The 21,611-nt window shown below is 35.4% G+C and overlaps 1 protein-coding gene across 4 annotated transcripts in view; it reads right to left on the bottom strand.

Moving 5' to 3' along the window:
- LOC129244036 (protein windpipe) overlaps positions 1 to 21,611 on the bottom strand; it is a 150,542-nt gene that overhangs the window by 37,931 nt on the left and 91,000 nt on the right. For all 4 annotated transcript variants that reach the window (XM_054881627.1, XM_054881625.1, XM_054881628.1 and 1 more), the window contains exon 4: positions 1,301 to 1,316. The gene's annotated coding sequence lies outside the window, so the exon portion shown is untranslated. The remainder of the gene's footprint in view (positions 1 to 1,300; positions 1,317 to 21,611) is intronic.

Below are 21,611 nucleotides of genomic sequence, written 5' to 3' on the forward strand. Positions count from 1 at the left end.
AACGAGGATGCATAGCATTCGCTGAAATCTTCTTTAGTGTTTTTCTTATCCCCTGCAAGACGGTTCCTAGCTCTTTCGGTATTTTATAAATGTACCTGTACATCATGACTTTCTCTAAGATGTAATTTCTCTTCCTCATTATTGCATGCTTGGATTTTTCAATTCAGTAAATATAAATTATATGTAGTTTCTGCCAATTTTCGACTGAGACTACTTTCATAATTAAGACTAAATGAATTCCGTATAACATTGAAATTACATCCACTATCTAAAGGTTCATTTTTGACGATATCGCGAAAATTACATTAAATGCAAGCTTTTTAAGATAATGTGGATTTAAAATAAGTGATAAACTCATTTCTTTGAAATTTTGACTTAGACTACTTTCATAATTATGGGCACATTTCTTAGAAGAGAATATTTTTTTAGGAGAATTATGTTTATTTTTATAGAAAATATACTAAAATTACTACCTAAATAAGAAAAAAAATTAACTGCCAAAACAAGCTCATAATTATCTGAGCTATAGTTATTTAACGCTTTGCATTTGCTACGGTTAGAGACTTTTAGACCTCAATCGCCAATACAAACCTTTACTTTTATTGAAATGTTGCTTGGTATGTATATGTATCAATGAAGTTTCACTTTTAACTGGGTATTATAAATTCATATTATAGAATATTCATATTGCGTCAGAAATTCTCATCCAATAAATGAAAGCCACCAACAACACAATGGCTTTGTGCCGATCACATCATAAACCTAATAATAAAAATCTGTTGCACAAAAACGATTAGATTCATATTGAAAGAAAAAAAAATTAACACAAACCTTTTTAGGAGAAATAATGCAAAATTAAAAAAGTAAAAAAAAAACGACAACTAAAACGCAAAATAAATAAAGAAAGAAAATAGGTATCGAGTTTTTCTGAATTCTAAATTTGAGCGTAAAAAATTAGCTAAGTGACTAAAGCGAAGTGTGACAGCATAAATTCGACAATTTACTGGAGGCGAAGTGTGTGACGGGCAGAAATTGGAAACACAAATTGGGCAGACGCGTTTGTCAGAAGCGAATCTATGGCTATATGTATGTCTATATGTATGTATGTATGTATACCTATATGTATGTTTGTATGTGCAGTAAATTTATTAATCTGTGCACCGTTTACTGCCTCAACACAGCGCAAGGCGGCACGCGCGACAAATTCCAGCTGTGCTATTTGTGAATATTTTAGTGCAATAAATTTCAAGGAAATGAATTTGTAGCTTTCAAGTGATTATTTCTTAAAATACATACATACCTTTTGGAAAATTTTGCTGCAAAGAAAAAAAAAAATAAAATTAGTAATTTTTATTTTATGAAATATTTTTGAACTTAAATGCTGGATATAAAAATTATGCATATAAAAATCTTCCTTTGCCTCACTGAAAGTATTCAAATCAATCGGAGTGATATTTTAACTGGATATAAAAATAATAAATAAAAAATCTCCCTTTGCCTCTCTTAAAGTATTCAAATAGATCAGAGAGTTACTTTTGGTCTAAGGCCAGCGCGCATGCAGTTTTTCAGCTTAGTTCCCTAGGTAGGTATAAATAAAAATATTGGAGAAATACAAAGCACCTCTGGCAACAAACAAAATTATATTTTTTTAATAGTAAATTTATGCAGTTCGCGTGTGCCATCTATACCTGATCCATGATAACATTTAATACCTTTGAATAGCTACTTCTATAGCCTTTTATAAACGTCTCGATTTGCTACTTCTATAGCATTTTATAAACGTCTGCGTAGTACAATTTTAAGCATGGAGCGGTGCTTAGCCGCAGAATGTGTAGAAATCGTCAAATTTTATTTTGAAAATAAGTCTTGGAAGATCTGAGCTCAGCTTAGTTCTTCATAGTTATTGATGGTTCTTATGTCTCAACTATAAATGAAACACCCTGTATTTTATTGTGCATGAATGGATCTTTGATTTTGAAATCATCATTTTTCGAAAAATGTATGCCAAATGGTTGAACGATTCAGGTCATAGAAGTCATTTGAAAAAAGAAAAACAAAAAAAAAAAATTATTTGTTTAGCTCTTGGCTATACTGGGTGATGGATACTTTGTAACTCAACATCTCGACGCAACAACTCAAATTTGACTCGAATGCGAATCAAGTCATGGATATTGCCCTGTTATGTTATTGTCATTTTGAAAATGGTGTCGCTTACTCTAAGCCGGTACGTTGGGTCCTGCTCGTGATTGTTTGGAAGAAGCATTATTTCATTAATGCGTCGAAAAGGAAAGAAGGACGCCGAGATTCTGAGTGAATCCTCTTTTTCAAAGCAGCGAAATATACAGTTTGGGAAATTAGAGTTATCAAAGAGGCCACCAATGTAAGCGTCCAAAAAAAAGAGTACCAAGCGGATGTCAAACATTCAAAATAACAGCCCATTGCTTCACAGATGTTGGCAATATGGAACTTAAAGTATTTCATGACATGATTTGTCAACTTCATGCAATTTTCTATCTCGATTGGCAGTTTCATTGAAATTGACGACTGAAAAACATCAAAAATTTAGCGTCGAATTGCGTAGTAAGGAAAATTCTTGGTTACTTAAATATATAATTTTATTTATTTTAAATTTTAAAATACAGATTTGTAAAACATTTTCAATCGAAGTAGCTGATTTGTTCAAGTGCTTGAAGTGCTCACAAAGGATATCTGAAGTATGGCGAGTTCTTCGCAAATGAATGAGATTCAGAAACTGGCTTCGGCGCTAAAATTTTTTGCAATCACAAAGAAGCAAATTTTTTTTTGAAATTTTTTAGAAAATTGAATGAAAATTTATTTTTTTTTTTATTTGTTGAAATATTTTGGTTTTTTTTTTGATTTTTTCGAGGCAAAAACAACCCAGCAGTGGCTAAAATTCAAAACTCCTGGGTTCATAGCCGCAGAAGATTGGCCGTCTCGAAGTCCAGATCTGAATCTATTGGACTACAGTTTGTGGCCAGAACTGGAGAACATGGCCTGTCGAATACCTCACAAAGATTTGCAGAGTCTCAAACGATCTTTGATTCGAGCTGTCGCTGTCAATATGAATGGAAATCGGGCGTGCTGCTGAATTAGCTGAATGGCCTTATCGTTTGAAGGTTTGCGTAAAAGCAAATGTTGACCGTTTCGAATGAAACTTTAAATTTTTTTTCTTTAATATTTAAATGATTAAGTAAAACTAACTTCATTATAAAAGTGTTATAATTTCATATCTATAACGTACTTAATTTGTAACAGAACTTATGGCAGCACTAAGTACATACATAAAATCATAAAATTAAAAAACCACAAATTTTTCATTTCCTGTATCAATGTCCTATTTTATAATACATCTTATATTTTTTTGGCAGTAAAATAATTCTTAAAAAATTCTTTGCACGATATCGTTTTACTGTATGACCGCAAAATTTTTTCAACAATTTTTTTTATTCCATTTTTTGGCGTGGCATTTTATCGTCATTTATTATATGTTATGTGCATATATTTTCATTGAAATAGTTGTTTTTGTTTTTTTTTTTTGCTTTTTGCATGTGACAGTGAGTCAAGGTTGCTCGTTTGTCATCATCATTTTAGGCGGAGTTCAGTAGCTGCCAGTAATAATAGACGTACAACAGCAATTGCGTTGCGCGACGTTGATTTCTGTTCAACCAAAAAAGTTGTTTGCGAAACACTGATTTGGTATTGTGTTGTTTTTGTTGACAAACCATTTTTTGGACAGTTGATGCTGCTTTTGCTATTAATTTTATTATTGGCGATGATGTCCTCAGCGTGCAAGTATACACACATACATATGTGTGTGTGTGTATCAAGTTTCACTAAGTGGAATATTAATTTTTTCCTTTTTGCTTGCACCAACACAGACACAGACATTTGGACACTTCAACTAATTCTTGATTTCCTTTTATAGAGCTCGCGCAAGCACAAGCCCGGCTTGAAAATGAGTGGCAAAATTTGCAAACAACTAAAGTATGTACGAAAACACTTGAGGTTGTTAGAAAAATAATATATATTTAAATGGATTACACTGTGTAACCGAGAAAATATGAGTTCCTTGAGATATACAAGGTGGCGCAAAATTAATCATCCTATTGGAAGATTTATAATTTTTGCAAATGGCGGTGTATGCCATAAATGTCAAAATGAGAATTTGCATCACTCGAAATAATTTTTTTTTGTTTTATAAATTTTTAAGTTTAAAAAAAATTTTTTTTTTAATTATTCAAAAACAATATTCGATGATTAATTTTGCCCCACGATTTGCATCACTCCAAATAAATTCCTTTTTTTTATTAATTTTTTTTTAACTTTTTTTTAAAAAGTGTTTCAAAAATAAAATTGGATGATTAATTTTGCGCCACATTGTACATCAAACAATAGGTCTTGATTAGGTTAGGTTAACCTCGTTGCTTGTCCTAAGGCAGTACTGGTTGTTCAATAAGTTATGCGGTTCGCTAAGAAAAACATAATTTTATGGTTTGAAATGGCTTTTATTATTCAGTATAGTCTCCCTGAACATCATCAGTACACTTGTTCCAACGAGATTCCAATTTATGAATTCCATTCCTGAAGTGAGAATCTGCAAGGGCTGCAAAATACGCTTCCAAAGCCGTTGTGACCTCATCATTTGATGAAAAACGCTTTCCACGCATGCATTTTTTTAGGTCTGGAAACAGATATAAGTCGCTAGGGATCAAATCTGGTGCATACGGTGGATGCTCTAACAATTCGAAATTTAATTCATAGATTTTAGTTACTGCCAAAATGCTTTGTTGAAACGATGCATTGCCCTGATGGAACATACATTTTTTTCACGCTTGGCCTTTTTTCAGTTGATGTAAAAGATTACAATAGTATTCAGAATTTACTATTTTACCAGTTTGCACGTAATCCACAAACAAAATTCCTTTCGCAGCCCAAGCAACTGAAACTAACATCTTCTTGGCCGATTTCTGGGCACCAACTCGTATCGGACTCCGAAAACCAGGTTCACACCGCTCTTTAGCCTCTTCTTTTGATTTAGTATCGTGGTAATAGGCCCAAGTCTCATCCATAGTGATGAATTGGCGCACAAAATCCACTTTCTACTTTCGAAAACGCTCAAAATCTTGCTGAGAAATTCACACCTGAATGTGTTTTTGTTCCATTCTTAGCGAATGTGGCACCCTTTGCGCACACATCTTTCTGAAACTCAATACTCCAATCAAAATATTGCTTATACTGCCCAATGAGATGCCTAAGGCTTCTAATAAATCTCCTTCAGTCAATCGACGATTTTCCAACACTATACCCTGTATTTTTTCTACGATTTCTGGTGTTGTTTCTGTTTTTGGACGTCCTTAACGTGGATCTTCTTCAAGGCGTGTATGACCAGGTTTAAGTTCAGCGACCCATCTTTCTACTGTACTAATTAATGGCGAAAAGTCCTTATGCACTTCCAACATTCGTTCATAAATTTACGTTGCTTTTAAACCTTCCAAAAATAAAAATTCAATCACCTCACGATACTTGATTTTTTCCATTATAGAAAATACTGTCACACGTCGATACTAAATGGCTGGTAAACAAAGAATGATTTGAGAGATTGAAATGAAACTTCACACACGGCTTACAGCAATGCTCCCTCTTATCAAACCGCAAAACCTATTGAACAACCTGGTGGCCATAAGGCCCATTGTGATACCTGCATTTGATTTCCGTCCGCTAACTGAGTTGCTTAAACCACTTGGATCTTTATGAAAGATAACTAGTCACTCCAGTTAGACCTTTTGCAAATATCCCAGATCTTCAAAGAAATAATCGCCAAGATATTTTGCACGGCTTCTTTGAAGTGGAACAGATTCACACAGAGGAGGTGTGGTACCGACTCGATTTCTGCTTCATCTCCGCAACTCCTGCAGAGGTCATTGTGAGGTACACCCAATCTACTGTCTAAGGTGACAATACTACAATGGCCCGTTATAACACCTGTGAGGACGCTGGTAGTTGAACTGTTGAATCGAAGCACATATTTCATACTTTTCAAATTCAGTTTGGGTCAGAGTGCTTTGGAGACGCCACAATTAGTAGTCAGAGACCCTGGCATAGATCTCAGCTTGGAAGACGCTACACAGGTTTGGGAGTCTGAAGAAGCATTTTAAGCATAATTAGGCGAGTAGGTATAGCTCTTGTGGAGACTACCCAAAATAGTACTGGGGGCTTTGGCTTAAGCTACCTAGCAAGTCCTCGCATGCAATGGTCGATTTTTTTAAGGCTGATTTAAAAAACCCATTACGTTTGTATTGATGAGAGTACCATTGTATTTTACATTAAAAAAAGAACTTTAAAAAGCTTACAAAGCTGTCCGGTTCTGTGAGTTGTTAGTTTCAGTTGAGTTTCTTATTCAGACTTATTTTCTAAATATTTCACCTCATGTCGGAACTAAATTTCCAGCCCTCCCTAGGCGAGTTTGGCTGAATCGGCATTTCTTCTTGCGGTGAAAGAGACGCTGGTAGACTTCACTCGTGAAATCAAATGGGCCAAAATGGGAAAATATAGAGAAAGAGAAATGCCACTGCTATTGCAAAACAAATTTTCCCTTTTTGTAATTGTACAACGAAGACAAAACCCAAAAATGTAACTACTCTTAAGTGTCATAATTAGCATGTCTAAATATTTGCAGCTGCAAATCGCAAAGGGAAGCAACAGGAAAGAGTAAAAGTCACACCCTTTCCGCCGTTTTGCTATCCATTGGCGCAAAATCGGTTTGTTGTGCCAGTCTTTCTATCCGTAAGTTGGCAACTATTGAACACAGCGTTGCATGTGCATTTAATTTGACAGTTCATGATAAATGACCACAAGCTAATTGTAAGCTTGTAACAAGCAGGCGAACAAGCTAAACATACGAATTTTCAAACTGGAGATCGAAAAGACAGACCCGCATACGTTTGATGGGAATGCCTTCGAAATTGAAGAGTAGTGTTTTGGCGGATATGCAGCAATTAGAGGAAGAGAAAGTACGAGTAAATGTACGATTTGAAAACTAAAAAAACTAAATAAGTGGAATAAAAGAAACTAAATACATTTCTCTCACAGGTGCGGTACAAAACGGCAGAAGACATTAGAAAAAAATTCATAGAGGTTGGTGGCACTGAAATTCCGCGAGAGCAAAAGCGCTATGAAAAGCGCTTCTCCAATGCAGAGAACCCAAAATCAGTCAAGCCTTTGGTGCATACTGCCTTCCGCCAAATTTGTAGGCAAACAATAACCCATATGAGTGCAATACATTCATAAGGGACTCGTTGGAATTTGAAGTTATGAGACCTCCAAAAGGCAGATATCTACAGCCAGCCAGAACTGTTGGAATAATTGAGAATTTGGGATTTAGGTTGGCGCGCTGCCCTTGGCTGTCGAAGAAAGGAGCACCCAGTGATCTTAATCGTCTAGCTGCCAAACCCGGACATTTACAGAGAAAGTGCTCTGCGGTCTCCTTCTCTGAAAGGTCCCCACATGTTCTGTGTTAAATGGTAACCTTAGCTTTTCCGCGTGTGGGCCAATCGTCCAGTAACCGGTAAACACAGCGACGAATTTGGAAATTGAATGGCGAGGAATCCAAAGGACTTTCTGAGTCCTCCGTATATTGTACTGGGGCCAAAGGGTTTTCGAAATAGCACATAAAGAAATGGAGCTCCATCTTTTCTGCGATTTCCCGATAAATAATTTGTGCAGTTCCCCTTTAACAACTGTCAGGTGGATGCCGATGACCGGGTAGGAGGACTCTGAGGCCAATTCATTCCCCTTCCTGGCAAACTTATCAGCAATTTCATTTCCCTCTATGTTCCTATGTCCTGGAACCCAGATCAGAGAAATGTTACCTGCACACCTAAGAGATTTGATCTGTAGTTTGCGGATAGAAAGATCTGTTCGAAGTTCGGAGAAATGCAGTGTTAACTGCTCAAAAATGCTGCCTCCTTTAACCTGATTGCACTTTGAGCTGTGATGGAAATTACGGAAAATGCGATGGGAAGTACGTACAAAACGACATTAAGGGCAGCACTGGCGCAAGTTGTACATGTTCCGGTGATGCCAATGCATGCAGTCCTTTGCACCCTCCCCATTTTGGTGTTATTATAGCCCTTTCGAAGAGCTTCCCACCCAACTAGGCATCCATACGTTAAAATTGGCAAAACCACTGCGCTGTACATCCACAGCACGACCTGTGGCTTGATTCCCCATTTTTTGCCGAACATAGATTTGCAGGAGTAGAAGGCTATACTGACCTTTTTTGCCCGATTTTCAATGTGTAGCTTCCATTGGAGCTTGGAGTCAAGTATCACTCCGAGATACCTAACGATGAAAGCTGGAGACTGTGGTTGTTTAATTTGGGGAGTCGAAAGGCCTCCAGCCTTTATATTTTCTGGTAAACAGCACCAGCTCCGTTTTGCCAGAGTTGACTCGGAGGCCACAAGTGGGCTACCCAGCGACTGAGTACAGCCAGTGACCTTTCCAAAATCTCAGCCATGACTGAGGGAACCGGTCCCGATACCATCAGGACCAAGTCATCGGCGTATGGTACTACCTTAACCCCATACTTATTTAGCATTATCAGAACTTCGTCAATAGCAACTAGCCAAAGTAGGGGCGAAAGGACACCACCCTGCGTCCTGTTCAGAAAGCACACCACAAATATGTGCGTGGTGCATTTTCAGGCTTAGAAGATTCAACCAGCGATAGAAAACACATACAACGATAGGAAAACAAAGTTCCCTGCAAAAAACAAAAACAAATCCCCGAATAGGAGCAAACTTGTTTAAGACCTCAAATATTTTTTATTGCATTGCTCGTCTCCACCACATATGGCAATCAATTAAAAACAAATCATAATTTCATGGCAATAGAAAATAAATCCAATGACGATTTGTAGCTGCGGTGTTTTTTTTTTCATTAATCGAAAATTCGCAATCAAAAATTATTATAAGATAATTACGCAGCTGTCGAAATACTGAATGACAACAGCAGCAAGCTAATAAGCAAAAAAAGGAACAAAAACAAAAAGAAATTGTGGAAACTCCGTATCAATTATTTTGCGCCAAACAAATTGATCGGTTTTAAACAAACTTTGTAGTTGTAAAGCGTTTGCTAATGGCCATATCTGTCACAAGGTTGTCACTTATTAACGCTAGTGTGACGTTTTAATGATCACATCAGCGTTTAAAAATAGTTCACAGACGGTTTTTGTACCATCAATATGTAGGTATGGGTGTATGTGTATATATTTGTGTGTGTGTGTGTGTATAAGTGGATTTATATTCATGTCGGCAGTCACACACTACACTATCGCAATCGGTTTCGAACATCTTGTCGTCATGACAAACGTTTAAGGCATGCAGCAAAATGCGTCATTTACTTTGGCGTGCTGTTGCACGTCATCAATTTACAAGTGTCAAAGTGAATATTTACTTTTTTTGCTTTTTGTTTAACAAATTTCTTCTACACCATCTAATATTTAACGCATCAGTGGAAAAATTTACAAGGCAGCAAATAACTGACTTGGTAAACTGATACTCGATTGCTCGTCGCTGCTGCTGATTAATGCAGTTCGATTTTTGTATTTTATTTTATTTTTCTTTTTAATTTTTTTTTTAATATTTCTGTTTCTCATATTTTTCCACTTTACTCATACATTATTCATGCGCTTAAAACCACAAAAACCAGAGTTGCCACACGAAAAACATACTAAAAAAAACTAAAAAAAAATTAAAAAAGAATAAAAAATAAATAGCACAAACGTATCTATTTGCCATTTACATATTTGCGCGCCTACCAACACTCGTGCGAACATTCGCCCATACAAACATGACTTAACAGCATCTACCCACACCCATCACCCACTTGCCAACTGACGGTAGGTTAGTTAGTTGCATCATTCAGTAGTGTACAAATAACAACAAACACACATTAATTTGACAATTGCTATGTGTCACGAATTGTCAGTGAGCCGACATTTAACTATTTACATAAATAGCTCACCACTGCAACGACCTGTTGCTGGCAGTCGACGTGCGGTTCGGTGTTGTTCTTGTTGTTATACTTAATGTAAGCTGGCGGCGCACTCATTAAATGTCATTAACACCTTCCTTCCATGCACTTTTTTTGGTTTTTATTGTTGTTCATGTTGTTGTTGCTGCTGTTGTTGTTGTTGTAGTTGACGCTACTTTTGTTGCAAATATTATCACTACATTTATCATTCGGCCTGGCTGTTTGCATTACATTAACACAAATAAGTTGCAATTAATGCCAGTTTTTTGATTTCCTAAGGAAGTTTATTTTATTTAAACATTTTCGCTAATTTTAGTGATGATATATGTAAATATGTATGTATGTACAGCCGCTGAAAAATACTTAAGAACGATGTGTTGTATATTCGCATATGTGTTCGGACCCGCAACGGTACTTTTTGCACTCCAAGATATTTGCTGTGATCAGAGTCATGGAAATGCGCTCATTTATTTATTTCTCTTCAAGGATACGCTTGGACTTTTTGCGTTTTAGTAGGAGCACTGTAATTTTTGAGAGGAATATAAAGGATGATCCTACCCGGGCATCGGCATCCCCTCACAGTTGTTAAAGGGGAACTGCATAAATGAATTCTCAGGAAAGCGGAGAAAAGATGGAGCTCCATTTCTTCATGTGCTATTTCGAAAACACTTTGGTCCCAGTACAATATACGGAGGCCACAGAAAGACCTTTCCTTGCCATACGAGTTTGGTCGTAGCTGTGTTTACCGGTCACTGAACGATCGGCGCACACGCAGAAAAGCTAGGGTTACCATTTAACTCCCATTGCAGAAGCTGTGGAGACCTTTCAGAGAAGGAGACTCTGATTGACACTTGATGCTGTGCGAATGGGCTATCGGCAAATCCCACCAAAACTGTTATTCTCCTCTTCACCTCAGCTAAAAGGAGTCACAATCCAGCTATCCAAGGAAATTAAATATCTTGGAGTAATCCTCGATAGTAAGCTCCTATGGAAATCACACGTTGAAACAAAGACATCAAAAGCACTGACAGCTTTCTGGCAGTGCAAAGGTGACTTTGGGAAAACGTGGGGTCTTTCTCCTAGCAAGGTCCTTGTGAGCTTGTGAAGAGGACGATGAGACGGCGGACCACTTTTTGTGCGTCTGCCCCGCCTTCGCTCAAATCAGGTTTGAGGTCTTTGGCTCTGATGTGTTAAGAAGCGACCACCTTGGCTCCTTGGCACCACAAGATTTACTCAGATTTCTTCGGAGATCGGGTAGATTTAAAGAAAATTAAAAGGAAAACCAAGTGTATTACAATGGACTTAATTAATGTCTGAGTGCTGGACTTGCTAGTTGTCCCGGCAAAAAAAAAAATAAAATAGACTGTTGAGCATTTTCTCTGTAAATGTCCGGATTTGGCAGCTAGACGATTAAGATCACTGGATGCTCCTTTCTTCGACAGCCAGGGGCAGTGCGCCAACCTAAATCCCATCAATCTTTTCCATTATATCACCAGTCTGGCTGGCTGTAGATATCTGGAGGTCTCATCATGATATCAAAACGGCGCTTTAGTGTTACTTGAGGAGTGCCAGACTGGCACTTCAAAAAAGCATTTCACCTGCCTACATACCTATAAAGGATGATCAGAGTGGAGGTGCACTATTCGGTAAACCATCGGCAAAATTGAGAATAATTTTACATTACTGGATGATACTCGATCGATTGGACCACGCACAGCCCAAAGTGACGAGAATACTGCGGCTGTGAATGGAGTTTTGTCAGAGACCCGAATCGACTCGGCGGCGATCGCAACAATTTCGTCTATCTTATGGAACTACTTGGGCGATTTCACGAAAAGATCTTGGTTTAGAAGCGCATAAAATACAGTTAGTCCAGAATTTGAAGCCACCGATCTTTCAAAGCGTCATAATTTCAGTTGTTGAGCCGTTGAAAAACTCGCCGAATATCCGCATTTTGACACCCGAATTTTGTTCAGCGCTGAGGCCCATTTTTGGCTTAATGGCTACGTGAATAAGCAAAATTGCCGTATTTGGGCTGAAGAGCAACCCGAAGTCATTCAAGAACAGCCATTATATTTATTGGAAACAAACGCTTAGTGCAGCCTATGGGCTGGAGGAATCATCTGCCCACATTTCTCCAAAGACGAGGCTGGCGCCAATGCAACAGTGAATGGCGAATGATAATTTGAAGTCGATGATCTCTACTGGTGAGCTACGATCTGGTTCCAACAAGACGGCGCACGGCGCTACTTGCCATACAGCCCGTGAAAAATGGATTTACTGCGTCGTCGTTTTGGTCAGCAATTTAACTCTCTCGTACCAATGCATTAGCCACCAACGGCGTGCGATTTTATTTGTTGGGGTATAGAGCATTCCACTCATTTATTAAACTTAAAATCGAAGCTGTTGAACAGACTTTACAAAATTTCGCTGTATAAATCTATAGTCCGACCAGTTCTTTGCTACGGATCGGAGTCGTGGGCAATAACTGAAAGTGGATTGGCCCACATGATCGTGGGGGCATGTAAAGTTTAAATGCTTTGTGGCGGAACCAACTTCGATTGAGGTATTGAAAGTCAACATTACTAAAGTTTTTCACGAGATACCGAACGAAGTCCGCCAGCGAGTCATTCAAAATTGGTGTCTACGGATGGCCGAACTACGGCGCAGTTGCGGCCAACTTTTGAAAGGGATTATCATGACAAAGTAAATGTCTTGAATGGTTTTACACAAAAGTAATAAAGACTGCGCAATTAATTTGAATTTTCTGCACCTGAATATGCCGAATACCTCAAGTCCCAACCAAAAGAAAGTTTGTCATTTTATGAAAAAAAATGTTTGTTTTTCTTAGGCATTTAGCGATTTTATTGGAAAAAGTATCAAATGACGAGAACTGAGCATCGTTGTTATGTATTTTTCAATGGGTCTGTTTATGGAAAGAAGAAAATAAATGGATATGAGGTTTTCTTTTAGGCGCAACACATTTCTGACGCGATGGATACATTTATTTTTTTTTTTTTTTTAATACAATAGTAATAGTATTTTCTCGATTAGCAATGGTACAAAAATTACGCTCGGTTATTTCAAGTAGAAAGAGAGACTACCGCTCGGCGCACTTTGTGACCGAATAAAATATCCAAAACGTTGAAAAGTTATGACTGGCCGATACAAAAATGTACCTATGATAAGTGACAGACTATCTACGACTCTGTGGATGTCGGTATTTTGGCACACAGGAAGTGTCACAGCAGCCGACAACCCCAACTAATACACCTTGCATTCAAAGCCTTAGACAGAAGAACAAAGATTTCACTATATCGCTCAATTATAATTTCCGATAATGAAACGTGGACACGTGGACACTCAGAGATGCAGATAAACGTGGAAACTCAGAGATGCAGATAAAGAGTTCTGTGAAAAAATTTTGGCGCGACGTGGGATAAAGGCGAGTGGCGGAAACGCAACAACCATGAACTCGAAAAACTATATGCGCACCCATATGTGATAACCACAATCATGAGCAACAGATTGAGATGGGCGGGCTAACACGGATTACCCACCTCAACAAATACTCTTCGGTAAATGCCACAGACAGAGAAAAAGCGGCCGCCACCAGCCACTTAGAAGGATTAACTGTGTAAAAGAAGACGCAGACTCATTGGGATTCCGGGCATGGAGAAGACAGGCACAAAACCGAGACAATTGGAGACATATACTACAGCAGGCGAAGACTCGACCAGGGTTGTCCAGCCAACAATGATGATGATGATTCAAAGCCTAAACGGAGGCTGACTAACTTCAAAGATGGTGATATTTTCAGCGCAAAACGAGCCAGCTGACCTCTCTGTACCTAGAACATCAGCTTGGCATACAGATCCGCCCCAAAACCAGCAGTAGTAGAGACAGACTGCTACGCACAAAGAACGAAAATAAAAATACCTACAATCTTACTCGCGAGCAATCATTTGTTGTAGAGTAGAGTTGCGTACTAAATGTGTCAGCAACCGGTAGTCAGCTGTTTTATCCGTGACCTACTGTATTTCATAGTTATGCTCAAGTGCGCTTGAAAACTTCCAATACTAATTACTAATTACTAGCCTTTCTTTGAACTAGATTTCAGAGTTAATTACAAAGATTTAAAGCCAGCATGGCACTCAATTATCTATTTTTTTAACGATTTTCTTTTAAATTGCATGCATTTTAATTAATATATACATTTTTACTTTCAGTCTGCATGCCGCTGCAACTTTTCGCCAAATCTTTCACATCAGCGGCTAAAAAGCGAACTCTGCATGTTACCCTTCGATTTGGAAAAAAAGTTATACTATAATAAAAACAATGAAAAACAACAATAACCTAGTATGAGTGAGTAGGCAGCTTGGTTGGATTGGCTTTGCTGGTTTGCTGGCAGTTTTTTTTTGCCAAAGTCTATAACCAGTTTTAACGGCATTGAAATTAACATACGCGCGCGAGTTCATTCAAAATTCAAATTCACAGGCACACACACACACATAAACGTGTGTAAATGTGAGCACAAATACACATCCCTACACCTACTAGACACTCAAGACCACAAACCGAATTGCGAATAAAACGCTGTGTAGGCCTGCTTGTGTGAGTGATTCAAAAATCATACGATTTTTGGTATTTAAACAAAAAGCAAAACAAAAACACAAAAAAGAGAAAAAATAAATTAAAAAAAAAAGAAAAGCAAACATTCGGCAAGCGGAAGCAACAGTTTTAAAACCGGAGTTTGTAGAATAAATTTAGAAAAAGCAAAGTTGAGTTTGTATACCCAAATACTCGTCCCCAAATGAATAGTGTGTGCATGTGTTCTTGTTGTTCTTGCTGCTGTTGCTGTTGTAGGCTCTTAAAAGAATAATAGAATTCGCAGAATTGCCAAAAAGTAAATGTTTAAATATAATTTAAGTAAATTGCCGCAAGCTCTCTAAAAATATATCTCAGCAATCCACTTATGCCTGCATATGCATGCATAAGGTGGCGCAAAATTAATCATCCAATTGTGTTTTTGAATAGCGTTTTTTACTAAATAAAAAAATTATTTTAAGTGCATGCATGCACAAGGTGGCGCAAAATTAATCATCCAATTGTGTTTTTGAATAACTTTTTTTACTAAATAAAAAATTTGATTTTAAGTGCATGCATGCACAAGGTGGCGCAAAATTAATCATCCAATTATGTTTTTGAATAGGTTTTTTTAATAAATAAAAACAATGATTTAGTGTGCATGCAAGGACACGGTGGCGCAAAATTAATCATCCAATTATGTTTTTGAATAGATTTTTTTACTAAATAAAAAAAATGATTTTGAGTGCATGCAAGCGCAAGGTGGCGCAAAATTAATCATCCAATTATGTTTTTGAATAGATTTTTTTACTAAATAAAAAAGAAATGATTTTGAGTGCATGCATGTACATAATATATTTCAAGAAATTCGCCAAATTATTTCGGAAAAATATTAAGATTTATGTGTGAATTGAAGCTACTTCAAGAAATCTAGTTTTTTTTATAAAGAAAATTTGTTTTTAAAAATATTTTCTCTAAAAAATTCACCTCAGACGATAAAAGAATTTATGTTTAAAAGGTTTGCATAAAACCGTTTAATCATTTTATCAACGGAATCAGACTAATGGCAGTTTAACGACATATTATTGGGTATGGGAATAAGTTTCCGCACTCGGGGTGTCGTTGCTGATACTATTTTTGTGTTTGCTCTAGTAATATACTGGTGATTTGAAGGTGTATATTTGAGGTCTCTCGATCGCAGTAATTGACATTCGGTTGAAGCCTAAAAATCCTCTTTTATCTCACTTCAAACATTTCTACGTTCGTTCCGAAAAAACAGCATTTGCGAAAAGTCACGCTTCGTTAGTACCTTTTAAAGTTACCAAAAAAGTGCAGCTGAAACGTGTCGTATATTGATGAATAACGGTATTTACGGTAATCACGTTCCATCAAATAGAACTTGTAAAGAGTGGTTTCGACGCTTCCAAAGTGGTAATTTTGACCTGAGTGATAAAGATCGCGAAGCTGCACTAAAAAAATTCGAAGATACTCAACTACAACAATTATGTGGTCAAGACGCATGTCGAACCCTTTATTGAAATGTCTAAAGAGTTGGATGTCGACAGATCAACCGTCGGTGAATGTTTGCACGCGATGGTAATGATGCAGAAAGCAGGCCACTGTATTCCACATCAATTGAAGGAGAGGGATATCGAGAGACGTTTGATGGCGTGTGAGCTGCTTCTTGAACGGCAGAAAAGAAAATGTGTTTCGCATTGCATCCTCACTTGCGATGAAATATGGATCTATTATGATAACCCCAAACGTTGAAAATGTTGGAGGCTGCCAAGTGAACCAGGTCCATCGACAGCGAAAAAAAAACATTCATGCTTCTAAGGTTGTGTTGTGCATCTGGTGGGATCAGAAGGGTGTCATTTATTGTGAACTTCTTAAACCATCTGAAACCATCACCGGCGTTCGTTACCGACTGCAGCTAACGCATTTGAATCGAGTTCTCAAAGAAAAGCGGCCGGAATGGGACGGTAGACATGACAAACTGATTTTGCTGCATGACAACGCTAGGCCATACGTTGCTAAATTGGTCCAGAAATATTTAGAGGAACTGAATTGGGAAATCTTGCCCCATCCGCCGTATTCCCCAGACATTGCAACTTCAGATTACCAGATTACTATCTGTTCCGATCAATGCAGTCAGCCCTCATTGGAGAGCGATTCACTACTTAAGAGAGCAGCGCAAACTGGCTCAATGAGTGGATCAAAACAAAAGAACTCGAATTTTTCGTCAGAGGATTCCGTATGCTGCCTGAAAGATGGACTAAAGTTATAGCTTCCAATGGCACATACTTCACATAATATCAATATTATTTAATTGTTTAAATAATTCGTAACTTTGGCTAAGAAAGAACGGAAACTTATTCTCAAACCCAAAAACTCTAAATATATAAAAAATTCATTTATTCAAAATTTTGGGCAAATGGTTTTTTGGAATCTTTATCGTCATTGTGTTTAAATTTACATAAATGTTATATTTTGCGCCACCTTGTATGCTATATGTAGGATCCAAATATACTCGTACAGTCGATTGACATTCTGGCAGTTAGCAATTTGTGTGTATGTACATAATAGGATCCACTTTTCTTTGCGAATTACGAACCTAAACACTTAATTCATGCAGACATACAATTTCACACGCATCCACATACTTGCACACACACATATACATATACAAAAGTACGCGCAAAATGTATGTCCGCTAAAATAATCAACTTCAAAGTGCGTTAGTTTAAATTTTGCATAAAATTTGAGGCAAACGTGTTTTTGCGGCACAATACTGAAGAGCTCGCAGCCAAGTATCTTTGTTTAATAATTTATTTTTGGGCTTTCTGGTTTGTTAGTGCGCTCATTGAGTAAATTAGCGCACCGAGCGAAATGATCTATTTAAGTGAAACTGGTTTGCGATAATGAGAACGTGGCGTTCACGTTCAACCACCACGAGATTTGCAATTATTATTATTAGGTCAATGTTATGAGCAAAAAAAAAACAACAACTATGTAACAAAATGTGTAGTACATACGCGTACTTATATATGTATGCAAATGTGATTACGTATCGTACGAAATTATATATGCATAAGCTCAGCATGGCAGCTCAGCTCGGCGCTTGCGAAATCCAGGCAGCTGCATGTCACCGTTCAGCAGCTGCTAGTGGGCTTTTGTAAAGCGCATGCGCGACGTCATAATATTACTTACACATGCGCGAACAGGAATAAGTAGAGGTAACAGAATGTGCATGAGGTTAGCAGCTTATATTTGCCAACTAACTTATTTGACGTTTAAGGGGACCCGGTGGTGTAGAAATTTAAAAAAATCGATTTTTTGTTTTTTCGATATTTCGAAAGTAAAAGCTTTTAAGAATATACTGTGAAATTTTCATGGGAAATTCCCAATATTATAGCTTCTACAGCCCATTACCTAGGTGGAGAGCCGTGCGCGCGCTCCTGTACCTCAAACTTTAAACTCATTTATCTCGGAACGACTTTTTTCGGCCTGGTGTTGTAAAAAAAAAAAAAAACTATTCAACCGAATCGTCTACAATTTTTATATGTTCACAACATCAATGGCTATCGCCCGTACTATAATCATATTATTATTTCAATCATTTCGATTAAAAAATTGAAAAAAAACCTGATCTTTATAGTGTCAAATTCAAAGCCGCGCCATTTTGTCAAATTTCTTCTTTTTTTAATTCTAGTAGCGGGACATAGCTACAGTCATACTGAATCATATTTTTGTTGCTTTTTGTGTTTCAGATAAAAAAAAGAGCTAAAAAAAACACTGTCCAGGTCCAATTTTTCGGCGCCATTTTTAATTAAAATTACAAACACATTTTTTTTTTTTCATTTTTGTATGTAAAAGAAGTTAAATAAAAAGCCTAAAAAATTTTCATTGTAAAAAAAAAACATCCCGAAAATACCCTAAATTTTCGAGCTCTAGACCACCGGGACACCTTGATAATAACAAATGAGCATGGAAACACAAAAAGTAAAAATTGAGTTCCCAATCAAACCCAATTTACTGCACTTTTACATCATTGACTAAAAAAATAAAAGGCTTCTCTGCTATGGCCCCAACGCATGTGAGCATTCAAATTCTGAATTAGTTCTACTACCGTGTATCGCTACCTTCATTCTACTGCTCATATGTACATATATGAACCTTTCTCTCTCTCTTGAGAATCGTAGGTCTATTCTAAAACTTTCTTTTCCTTATGAAATCTTAAAAAGTGCAATTGATTGCCCATTTTTGTTGTTGTTTATGAGCGCTTTATGGGAACGTTGGCGCAAAATAAGATGGATTCCATGTCAAGCTCTTAATTCAGTATGTTGGACATTTGATCGTGAATCGACCCCAGTATTTTGGACAGTGTTGTATATTTTTCTGAAAGTTGGTTATATGTGGATTAAATAAAGTAAAAGTAAACTGAAAAAATTTGGTAAAAAAATGTAATTTTGAAATGTATTATATTAAATTTTCTATCGAATTTTTCAAAGTGAAATATCATCGCTTAATAACTTTTTTTTTAAGAAAAAATTAAAAAAAATTTTTTTTTTTTAAACTGGAATTTTTTTAATATTTTTTTATTGCTCTTTTTTAGATAAAATTTACTTATATACTCTTTTCTTATTTCTGCATTAATAACTGAAGCTATGCTCAGTACTCTCTGAAAGTTTCCCATAACTTTTCAAATTATATTAAAAAAACGAAGAAAAAAATTTTTCAAAAAATTTTATTAAAAAAATAAAAAGATTTTATAAAGAAATAATTTATTTTGAAAACAAATTAATTTTTTAATTGTAGGATAAAATAATCAACAAAAACAAAACTTTTATTGCATTTAAAAATTTTTTGAAAATTCTTTTTTATTTTTTTTATATAAATTTTTTGGAAAAAAAATTATTTTTGTAATAAAAATGTTCGGAAAATTTTTTTTTCTAAAAATTGTTAACAACAAAATTAAATGTTTTTTAAGTTATATTAAAAAAATTCTAAAAATGTTTATCAAAAAATATTTTTTTCCAAAAATTTTAAAAAATAATTTAAAAAAAAATTTTTGTCTTAAAAATAATTTTTTAATAAAAAATTTGTTTACTGTTTTATAAACATTTATTGAAAACTCGTTTTAATTTTTTTGATAAAAAAGTGTTGGAAAAAATTTTACTTTTTTGATAAAAAAATTGTTAACAATAAAATAAAATGTTTTATAAACTATATTAAAAAAAATATTCTCAAAAAAAAATATTCTCTGTTTATCGAAAAGATCACAAAAATGTTTATAACAAAAAGTATTTTTTTCCAAAAATTTTAAAAAATAATTTAATTATACATTAAAAAAAAATTTTGTTTCTAAAAATTAAAAAAAAAATTGTTATTGTTTTATAAACAATTTTTGAAAGTTCTTTTTTATTTGTTTAATAAAAAAACATTTTTTTTAATTTTTTGATAAAAAAGATCGAAAAACAATTTTTATTTTGTTTTTTTTTTGATAAAAATGTTTGCAAAATTTTTTTCCCAAAAATTGTTAACAATAAAATAAAATGTTTTTTAAGTTATATTAAAAAAAATTTCAAAACATTTTTATCAAAAAATTTAAACAAATTGTATAAAAATTATAATTTCTTGTCCAATAATTAAAACAAAAATTTAATAATAAATTTATAAAAAAATTTTTTCCAAAAAGTAAAAAAAAGTTTTAATAGTAAATTAAATAAAATATTATATATATATTTTTTTTTAATTATTTTGTTCTTAATTTTAGGAAAATTGCATTAGCTATTCGTTGTATGTAAGATTTTAATTTCTTAGACTGAATAAATAAATATAAAATATTAATAAATAATTGGCGCGTACACTTCTCTTAAGTGCTTGGCCGAGTTTCCATTCCTAATTGTGGGTCTTAATGTTATTCTACAAATGAAGGGACCTACTGCTTTAAAATAAAATGTTAGTAAAGTTGTATCAAAAAAATAAAAAAAAAATCCAAAAATTGTTTATAAAAAAGCATTTTTTTCCAAAATTTAGTTTCTTTTCAATTTTAGGATAAAATAAACGTAAAAATAAATTTAATTTTGATATAAGAAGTAAAAAAAAAATTATTTAAAAAAAAAATGTATTTCTTATAAAGAAAAAATTAATTTTTTTATAAAAATTAAAAAAAAATCGTTTATATTTACATAATTTTAATTTTTTTGATAAAAAACTTTTTTCATCGATTTATGGCTGAACTTGCTATGCTATCTGACAGGTAGGTTGCGCAGTCTATAAACAATTTACAGTTCGATGAAAATCGAAGGGAGATAGAGATCCTAATTTTTTCACTTTCCTCGCAGGTTTGTCCGCGGTGCAGTTCTGTTGTGACTAAAATAGCTGGGGATCCTGAACCTTGATATCAAAAATTGTTCCTCTCAAGGAATGTTGGGTAAGACTTGTTGTCATAACAGAAATAGAAGTAATTTAGTCTAGCAGTCACAAGTTTCCCGAAATAGCATTTTGGATATTTACGTGCCCATACCTAGGCTAACGCCAAGGCTGAGATCTCTACATTTGGTTCCAATACTAACCATATTCTAAGATTGTCATAGAGTTACAGGAAAAGAAGGTTTAGTAAAAGTTTTAGGACCTTTAAAGTAGTAAAAATCAGAGCCCAAGTGACAGGGCCCAAGAGTCATATTGGCTCTTGAGAAACCCACTGAACAGATTTTCGATGATCCAATTCCAGATGAGTTTTCTATCCGAACTTGAATTCGGTTGAAAGCGTTAGTTCCATTAGTTCTACCTGGGTGGTTTTAACTTTTGTGAACAGTTCAGTGAGATGATAGTTCACCCTGCAATACCGCCAGAGTTTCCGTGCTTCCAGTTCTTAGATTGCTTCACCACAAAAAGATTTCGCTAGTAAGAATCTCAAAACTATAAATAATAATGCGATGCTAGTATTGAAAATCCCTCTTTTGTGA

Source organism: Anastrepha obliqua, chromosome 4, assembly GCF_027943255.1.
Source record: "Anastrepha obliqua isolate idAnaObli1 chromosome 4, idAnaObli1_1.0, whole genome shotgun sequence".
NCBI lineage: Eukaryota > Metazoa > Arthropoda > Insecta > Diptera > Tephritidae > Anastrepha > Anastrepha obliqua.